This window comes from Rutidosis leptorrhynchoides, chromosome 5, assembly GCF_046630445.1.
Source record: "Rutidosis leptorrhynchoides isolate AG116_Rl617_1_P2 chromosome 5, CSIRO_AGI_Rlap_v1, whole genome shotgun sequence".
NCBI classification, from domain to species: Eukaryota; Viridiplantae; Streptophyta; class Magnoliopsida; order Asterales; family Asteraceae; genus Rutidosis; species Rutidosis leptorrhynchoides.
Window position 1 is genome coordinate 36,155,882 of NC_092337.1, and position 9,615 is coordinate 36,165,496.

Genomic DNA, 9,615 nt, shown 5'->3' on the forward strand with positions numbered 1-9,615 from the left:
TAAGAGTGAATTGAATTGTGGACAAGAAATTAAAATGTAATTTGGATCTAAACGGTGTAATTATAGATTGATAAATACTGATTAGTATATCAATTAACTTACACGAGAGATTTGAGTGTCCGTACAATGGTGTGTTCCTGCCGATCGCATCAGCGTGTTTGGGTTACAGAATTAGTTAATTAATTAAATTAAATTAAATACCCGGGGAAATAAAGACAGGATTGGATTATGAAAAATATGGATGAATGGTGTATTGACAAGTGTTATTAATTTATTATTTATTTATTGGACGTTATATTAAAATTTAAAATTAAAATTTATTTATACGGTAAATTTACATTTTAATACTTACTACGGAGTAATATATCCGGAGTACATATTAATTTAATATATAAATATAATCAAATAATAATTATACGTATAATATTGTGAAAATTGCCGGTTTCGTGGTTTTTACTTGAGATTCTCTTGTATATTAGACTTCAAAAACGCCAAATAAGGCGATATATTCACAAAAAAGTTAATATTTCTATTTATCAACTCGTGTTATATTAAATGATAATGAACTTGGGTTTATAAATTATAATTGATAATTGATAGGTTTTATTTATTTATTTTATTTGTGTATTAAAATAGATGGTTATTTACTACCTACATTCCTACCCCTTTCCATTTCTTCTCCACCGCCTTCACCTATATCCTCTGGCGATCATTCCCTTACCAACATCTCCGGCATTTTTTTCCCTCACCACCGTCGCCACCGTCTCTTGCAGTAATTTTACATGCCTCAACATTCTTCATCGCCGTTTATCATCTCCACAAAAGATGAAAATATGAGTTTTGTGATGGTGGCAAAAATTCAAATGTTACTGTAATAGATATGTTATCCATGTGAACGTGTACACATTGTCCATGTAATAGAGGAACATCCTATATGAAACATCGTACATTCATGTAAACCTATCATGGAGTTACAATTAAGCCTTCATATCTTAATTCACAACATATTCCGGCAGTTAAAGTCTCATTTTTTTATTTTTTTATTTAATTTTTTTTTTTGACAAAAAAAACGAGAACTTGCATAAAAACGGAAAACGTTTTCGAAAAGAAAACGTCTTCAACAAGGATACAACGTGATAACCCCGATGAGGCTCGTACATAGAAAGCGGTTAACTTATAACCAAGCCTCATCCTGAACATACGGAACCAAAACCGAAATACTTAGGAACAACAAACCGGACACAAGCCAACGCTATAAACAAATTAACAAAGACACCAAACTCTAAACCAACAAAGACACAAGGATGTTAGGAGTCCGAAGCGAGTTAAACAAGGAATCGAAAAACGAGAAAGGTGTTGTTGGGTGGAAGCTCGCGACCGCGAGCTTCCACATTGTGTAACGACCCAAATCCGCTTACCAAAAACGAAACACATTTTTTTAATATAAGTTATGTCCCATTAAAGCGTTCATAGCATTTACAACTCCGTTTTAACCAAAAACATAATATCATAACGATACGTTTAACAATTTGTAATGACCCTTGGTACACAAATGACACATTACAAAAGCAATTGTAATAATGACTCAATCACACAAAATACGGTTTAATACTCAATAACCCAACCCGATATCAAGAGCATAATCCCGGAGACTACCAAATCCCCAATCCGCGTCCAAATATCCAAAAGCTACTCATGGAGCCCAAGCGCTCCAACACATATCTAGTCTAACAACTAGCTAGCTTCACAATCACAATACCCGTAAAAAGGTAAACAACGAGAGTGGTAAGCATAAAGCTTAGTGAATGCAATAATTATACATATACATATATAATCTACTTACTTGCAAACACTTACACAAACCGCATACGAGCTAGCAATTCAACAACCATGCAATCACAATGCATACTAAATATTCGCATTTCACAATAAGCTAGCATCGCCAATAACATATAGTTCACAATTTAATATGCTAATACAAAAGTCACACAACCATGGTTAACCATAAGCACAAGGGAATGATACTCGCGAATGACCATCGGTGTTCCTCCAGACCCTGAGATTCAGAATCCGGAAGAGAAGTGGTTTGAACCAATGGATCACTTTCATGAACCAAGGGAACAGTCTGCTGGAAGTCTGATAAATATCCCGAAGGATTGTCATGTTGACTCGTTTCCATGGGACGCGGCAGATCTTCCTCATCAAGATAAGTCGGACCTCGAGACCCTGTTGTACGTTGAGGTACAGGAGGATTTCCAGCCGATACGCAGGGTGCCTTTTCAAGATTTTTCGGCTCCCCTTCGGCCGTTCTGGACTTCAATGATTGAGTTTCCTCAATCGATTGAGTCAACGCAGACTTTACTACAGAGGAAGACTTTACTTCCTTAGATGCCGAAGCACCTTGCTTTGTAGGATTTATTATTAAGTCCTGTTTAGATTGGATGGGCTTAGTGTTCTTTTTACCATCCGTGCGTTTAGATCTCTTGCCTACCGAAGCTTGCGCTTCATTTAGCGTAGGGCTTACTGTTATTCTTGGATGTGATACGGAGATAGGTGAGGGTGACCTAATTGGCTCTTGGTCTTGGTCCGTATCACCAATGGTTGGAGTAACTGTTTGGCGGACGATGGGTGTCTAAGTCCTAGATCTAGTTACTCGTTGGGTTGGCGGAGTCTGAATCATCTCATCAGGCATGTATCGAGTTCTCTTAGGAGAATGTTCAAGGAGATGATTCAGATGCTGTTGCTGAAGTGTCACTGCTTACTTCGGGTGTTGTGGAAAGGGTTGGTTCAATCCTAGTTGGACTAGGTTCCCTGATCCTCACGGGTTGAGCTTGGTGTGCTACCCTAGATCGTTTGAGGTTCACCCTAAGTGGAGGATTAGCTGGCCCGGGTGGTTGAACTATGAAATGTCCCGTTCTTATTGATTAAAAACGTTCCATATTAATTGATTTCGTTGCGAGGTTTTGACCTCTATATGAGACGTTTTTCAAAGACTGCATTCATTTTTTAAAACAAACCATAACCTTTATTTCATAAATAAAGGTTTAAAAAGCTTTACGTAGATTATCAAATAATGATAATCTAAAATATCCTGTTTACACACGACCATTACATAATGGTTTACAATACAAGTATGTTACATCGAAATCAGTTTCTTGAATGCAGTTTTTACACAATATTATACAAACATGGACTCCAAATCTTGTCCTTATTTTAGTATGCAACAGCGGAAGCTCTTAGTATTCACCTGAGAATAAACATGCTTTAAACGTCAACAAAAATGTTGGTGAGTTATAGGTTTAACCTATATATATCAAATCGTAATTCCCTTATTATTTTCTTTTGCCTTTTTAAATTCAGTTGGGGTAATTTCTATAACATCATCGGAATTCTCGTCGGAATCCGATTCATCGGAGAATTGGTAATCCTCCCAATATTTTGCTTCCTTGGCGGAAACACCATTGACCATAATTAACCTTGGTCGGTTGGTTGAGGATTTTCTTTTACTTAACCGTTTTATTATTTCCCCCACCGGTTCTATTTCCTCCTCCGGTTCCTCCTCTTCCGGTTCTGATTCTTCTTCCGGTTCTGATTCTTCTTCTGGTTCTTCTTCGGGAACTTGTGAATCAGTCTAATATATATTCGACTCTTCGTTATTATTAGGTGAGTCAATGGGATTTGTGCTAGAGGTAGACATCTATCACACAATATCAAATATGTTAAGAGATTAATATATCACATAATATATACATGTTAATAATATATAGTTTCCAACAAAAATGTTAAGCAATTATTTTTAAAGAAAACACGGTCGAAGTCCAGACTCACTGATAAGGCTAAAAAGGAACATATATTTCATAGCAATATCCCTCCTAAATAATAGGTTTTCATATGTAATTGTATTATATTTTCATTGTAATTGTTTAAATAAATAAGTGCGAAGACAAAAGGCGAAAACGAAGATTTGAAGACGCAAACGTCCAAAAAGCTCAAATGTACAAGATACAATCCAAGTGGTTCAAATTATTGATGAGAAACTTCTAAAAATGACAAGAGTACAAGTTACAAAACGCAAAGTACAAGATATTAAATTGTACGCAAGGACGTTCGAAAATTCGGAACCGAGACATGAACCAACTTTCAACGCTCGACGCAACGGAGCTAAAATTACAAGTTAACTATGCTCAAGAATATAATATAATATTTAAATAATTCATAATAAGAATAATAATAAATAATAAAAAGTTATTAATTGAGCATAGTTAAGGGGTCATAAGTGAAAATTTCAAATAACCAATTGTCTATAAAATGAAATTCATGGTGTAATGAAAAGAACACCTTTCTTCATATTTCTTTCTCTCTTCTGTAATATGTAATATATATTTATATTATAATTTTAATATAAGTTAATTTTAATAATAAAGTTATGGTTTAGTTGGGTTATTGTAAGAAATGTTTTACGGGTTTTAAGTCGAAATTATGTCCGTGCAACGCTACGCGATTAATCACCACTGTAAGCTATGTTCTTCCTTTTTAATTTAATGTCTCGTAACTAAGTTATTATTATGCTTATTTGAGCCGAAGTAATCGTGATGTTAGGCTAAAATATTAAGATGAGGTTATTGAACTTTGGACCATAATTAAGGTTTGGGCAAAAGACCGACACTTGTGGAAATTGGACTATTGACTATTAATAGATGGGGGTATTGTCTAATTGAGTGACAACTCATTGGAGTCTGTCGAACCTATCTTCAAATTAATTAACCTAATAATTAATAATGATTATGGTTGTCCTATTTAGTGACGTTCATATGGAATCTGTTATAATCATTTAATTAATCAATTGGGTTGGGTAATTGATTATTCATTCTGATCAAGTGGATGAATTAATATTCATAAACTAATTAAAACAGGGGTGGATTACATACAGTGATAACTGGTGTAATTGTTGACAGAAGTGATAACTGCGTCACAGTTTAAATCCTTAATCAGCTGGAATATTTGACTTCGGGTATAAGGGTAATTTGACGAGGATACTCGCACTTTATATTTATGACCGATGGACTATTATGGACAAAAACCAGATAGACGTATCAAATAAACCAGGACAAAGGACAATTAACCCATGGTAATAAATTAAAATCAACACTTCAAACATCATGATTACGGAAGTTTAAATAAGCATAATTCTTTTATTGTATTTCTCATCGTATCTTTATTTACTGTCATTTTATTACTCGCAATTTTATTTACTGTCATTATTTTACGCACTTTAATTATCGTCATTTATCTTTGCGCTTAAAATATAGAATCGACTAACCGGTCATTAAACGGTAAAACCCCCCTTTTATAATAATATTACTACTTATATAATTATATATATTTTGTATAAATATAGTTGTTAAAAATATAGTAAATATCACCAGCTCCCTGTGGAACGAACCGGACTTACTAAAAACTACACTACTCTACGATTAGGTACACTGCCTATAGTGTTGTAGCAAGGTTTAGGTGTATCCCACTCTATAAATAAATAAATAACTTGTGTAATTTGTAACGTATTTTGTATTAAAAATAATAGTATATTTCGTACCCTCACGACACAACATCAAGTTTTTGGCGCCGCTGCCGGGGAGCGCTAAAACGCTATATTTTTAATTTATATCTGTAAAAATATAGTTATAAAAAAAAGTAATTTCGGGGACACTTTTTGTGTTTTCACGGGGTATTTAAGTTTTTTTTTAATTTTTGATTGTTTAAAGATATATTAATTTAAATATAATAATTTAATAAATATAATAATATAATAATATTGAAATAAAATATAATAATATAATAATATTTTAGAATCAAATTTGATACGTAAAAGTTTTAAAAGTTTTAAAAAGTCGTATTTATTAAATATTTCAGGGATATATTATGTAACTTATAATTAATAATTTCTATAATGTCGCTTTTATGTGAATAGTAAATTAATTAATTTCTTTCCTTTACTATTTTGAATCGTAAAAGTTTTAAAAGTTTTAAAAAGTCGTATTTATTAAATATTTCAGGGGTATATTATGTAACTTGCAATTAATAATTTCTATCATGTCGCTTTCATGTGAATAGTAAATTAATTAATTTCTTTTCATTTACAATTCATGAATAGTAAATGAGTTAAAAAAAAGTTTTGAAAAAAAATTATAATAATAAAAAAATTATTAATTCCTTTTAAAAAAAAAAATTTGTGTAAAAAAAATCGTTTTTTTTAAAGAAAAAAATTCGTTTTAAAAAAAAATTGTAAAAAAATCGTTTTTTTTAAAGAAATTTTTTTTTATTTTTTAAAAAAAAGTTTTAAAAAAAAATATATAAAAAAAAAAATTTAAAATCCTTAAAAAGCGAAATATAAAAAAAAATTAAAAAAAAAAGTTTTTTTTTTTATTACCTTTAGATTTTTAGACTCTAGTTACAATTTTTAGTATTAAGTTTAGTTTTGCCATAGTTATTTTTATTTCTAGAATTTTTAGGTTTGCCGTAAAATCCCTTAAGTGCTTATTCCTTAGACTAAGATTTATGTGCTTTAGAATTTTGCGACGCCGTTTTTCGCGCTACTTTCTTATTTTTATTTTTCGACGCCTATTTTTCGACCTTTTATTTTTCGACCTTTTTCGACGCGCAATCTTTTTCTTTCTTATTTCTCGCTATTCTAGTTTTAGGACATAGATTTTTATTCTACTTCTTATCTAAATTTCTTAAAATTACAAAAATTTATTTTAAGTGGTTAAATTGATAGACATCAAAATTTTCTGGTTCGTAGTAATAGTTGGATTTGTACGTGGACCGGGTTATTGGAGCCAAACAGTCCTCAATTATATTGAGACCAAACGAATCCTGCCCCTCTGCTGCATCTTTTGGCTATTCGAAACGTGGGCAAAATCAGAAAAGTCTATTAATTGGACAACTTATATAAGTTTTTCTATTTTTATAACTAATAGGATATTCTGTGAATGCACCGAGCAAAACGTTCACCACCTTTCATACATTCACTACCTGTAACTCGATCAAGACATCTAGCCAATATTATCGCCGTTGATTTTTCTTTAGAATCACCATCTAGACGACCAAGTACTCCAACTCAAATTTCCGATAATCCAATTTTTAAACCCTAAATATAAAGGCTCTCACAACCAAGAACCCGGAGGATATTCAAGGACAATTCCAAGATCCTGAACCACTAATCATTCCTCCTGAACCACAAACCGTTAAATCGGAATCTTCTAGTGATTCGTATTCAACAAATTCAATTATGGAAGTAACAGAACCTCTAAGTATGGAAGATCGAATGAGAGCCACACGCACGGGCCAAGGTCACGCCATTATTCAGCCAGATGTTAGAGCATCAGATTTTGAAATCAAAGGACAAATCCTACACATGATCACTAATCAGTGCCAATTTGGTGGTACAACAAAAGAAGATCCAAACGAACATCTTCGAACTTTTAATCGGATTTGTAATCTCTTTAAAATCCGAGAAGTTGAGGATGAAACTATTTATCTTATGTTGTTCCCATGGACTTTAAAGGGAGAAGCCAAAGATTGGTTAGAATCATTACCCGGAGGAACGATTGACACATGGGATGTTTTAGTTGAGAAATTTCTTCAAAGATTCTTTCCGGCATCTAAAGCCGTGAGACTTCAAGGAGAAATTGCCACGTTCGTGCAAAAACCAAATGAAACATTATATGAGGCGTGAACAAGATTCGGAAGGATGTTGAGAGGATGTCCTCAACACGGATTAGATACTTTTCAAATAGTGCAAATCTTCTATAAAGGCGTAAACATCGCTACAGGAAAAGATATCGACACAGCAGCTGGTGGTTCTATTATGAAGAAAATCGAAACTGATGCTTACAAAATTATTGATAACACTGCTTCCCACTCACATGAGTGGCACCAAGAAAAAGATATCGTTAGATCATCTAAAGCAGCTAGAGCCGATTCTAGCCATAACTTTGATTCTGTTTTCGCAAAAATAGATGCTTTCGAGAGATGAATGGAAAAGATGACTAAAGACATTCACGCAATACGAATCAGTTGTGAGCAATGCGGTGGACCACACTTAACGAAAGATTGTAATGTTGAACAAACGATGGAACAACGTGAGAATGTTTCCTACATGAACCAAAGGTCGGGAAATAATTATCAACCGCCAAGGCTAAACTTCAATCGAAATCAAAACATTCTTTACAATCCAAATAGAACCAACAATAACTCGTACAACCAACAAGGTACGAATAACCAACCAACTCAAAACAACACTTTCAATCAACAAAGACCTGGCTTATATAAACCACCACAACAAACCGACGAGAAGAAGTCAAATCTAGAAGAAGTGGTATTTAAGCTAGTTGAATCTCAAACACAATTTATTGAAACTCAAACCCAAACGAATGAGAGGTTTGATCAGTCATTTAGAACTCAACAAGCTTCCATTTTGAATCTAGAAAAACAAGTAGGTACTCTTGTTAGATTGATGAGTGAAAGGGAACAAGGAAAGCTACCGAGTAATAATGAAGTAAATCCTCGGAATGAAAATGTTAACATGATATCAACAAATTCTGAAAAACCAATACCAGAAGATGGGAAAGTTTTAGATGTAAGTAACAATGAAGAAGTTACAACACCACCACCACCCAAGTATGTAAAGCCAGTGGTGGCACCATACAAACACCCATCCCGTTTTCAAGAAAAGGAGTTGAGTATGAGCAAGTGATAGGTAATAAAGTTTGTGATACCTCTGGAAAGAAGAAGAAAAAGAATAAGAAAGTGCAAGAAATAAAAACCGTAGAAGTAAACCCGGTGAAGACAGTTCCACCAAAACCTCTACCTAGGATAGGTGATCCAGGTGAATTTATTGTTCCTTGTCTACTTAGTGATTGTGTCATGTATGATGCACTAGCAGATTTAGGTGCAAGTGTAAGTATTATGCCTCTTTCATTATATAAGAGATTAGGTGTAGGTGAGTTAAGTCCAACGGATATGAGTGTTCGACTCCTTGATCAAACCATTAAGCACCCAGTTAGAATTGCTGATAACCTACCCGTTCAATTAGGTAATTTAACCTTTCTAGTCGAATTCATTGTCATTGACATAGAAGAGGACTCAAACGTTCCTCTAATTTTAGGTCGACCATTCTTAGCGTCCACCGGGGCGTTATTTGATGTAAGAAAGGGTAGAATGACACTTAGTAATGATGAGAAATCGATCACCTTTATGATTCGAAAGTCTAAATCTCCACCAACCAAAACCGTTGAACCAGCGGAAACGATTGGTAAGAACCATGTTGTTTTACCAACTCCAACGGTAGTGCTTAACAATAATAAAACGCCTAAGTGTGGGGAAAATGAAGTAACACCTAATGATGACCTGATAACAAAGAACCCCGTTGTTGATACGAAATTAAATGATCCCGTTATTAATAGTTCAATGAAGAAACTTATTAAACGGATTCGCGATGCTAGAACCAAGGGGAACTCTAAGTTATGTAACCGGTTAGTATCCAATCTATCGCCTAAAGAAAAGGCAAAACTAGTTGAAATTGTGGATATTACACAGGAATCCGACCAATGGCTT

The 9,615-nt window shown here is 33.6% G+C and overlaps 1 pseudogene; it reads right to left on the reverse strand.

The window, feature by feature from the left end:
- LOC139847707 (probable protein phosphatase 2C 60) overlaps positions 1–137 on the reverse strand; it is a 46,471-nt pseudogene extending 46,334 nt beyond the window's left edge.
- Between the last annotated feature and the right edge of the window lie 9,478 nt (positions 138–9,615).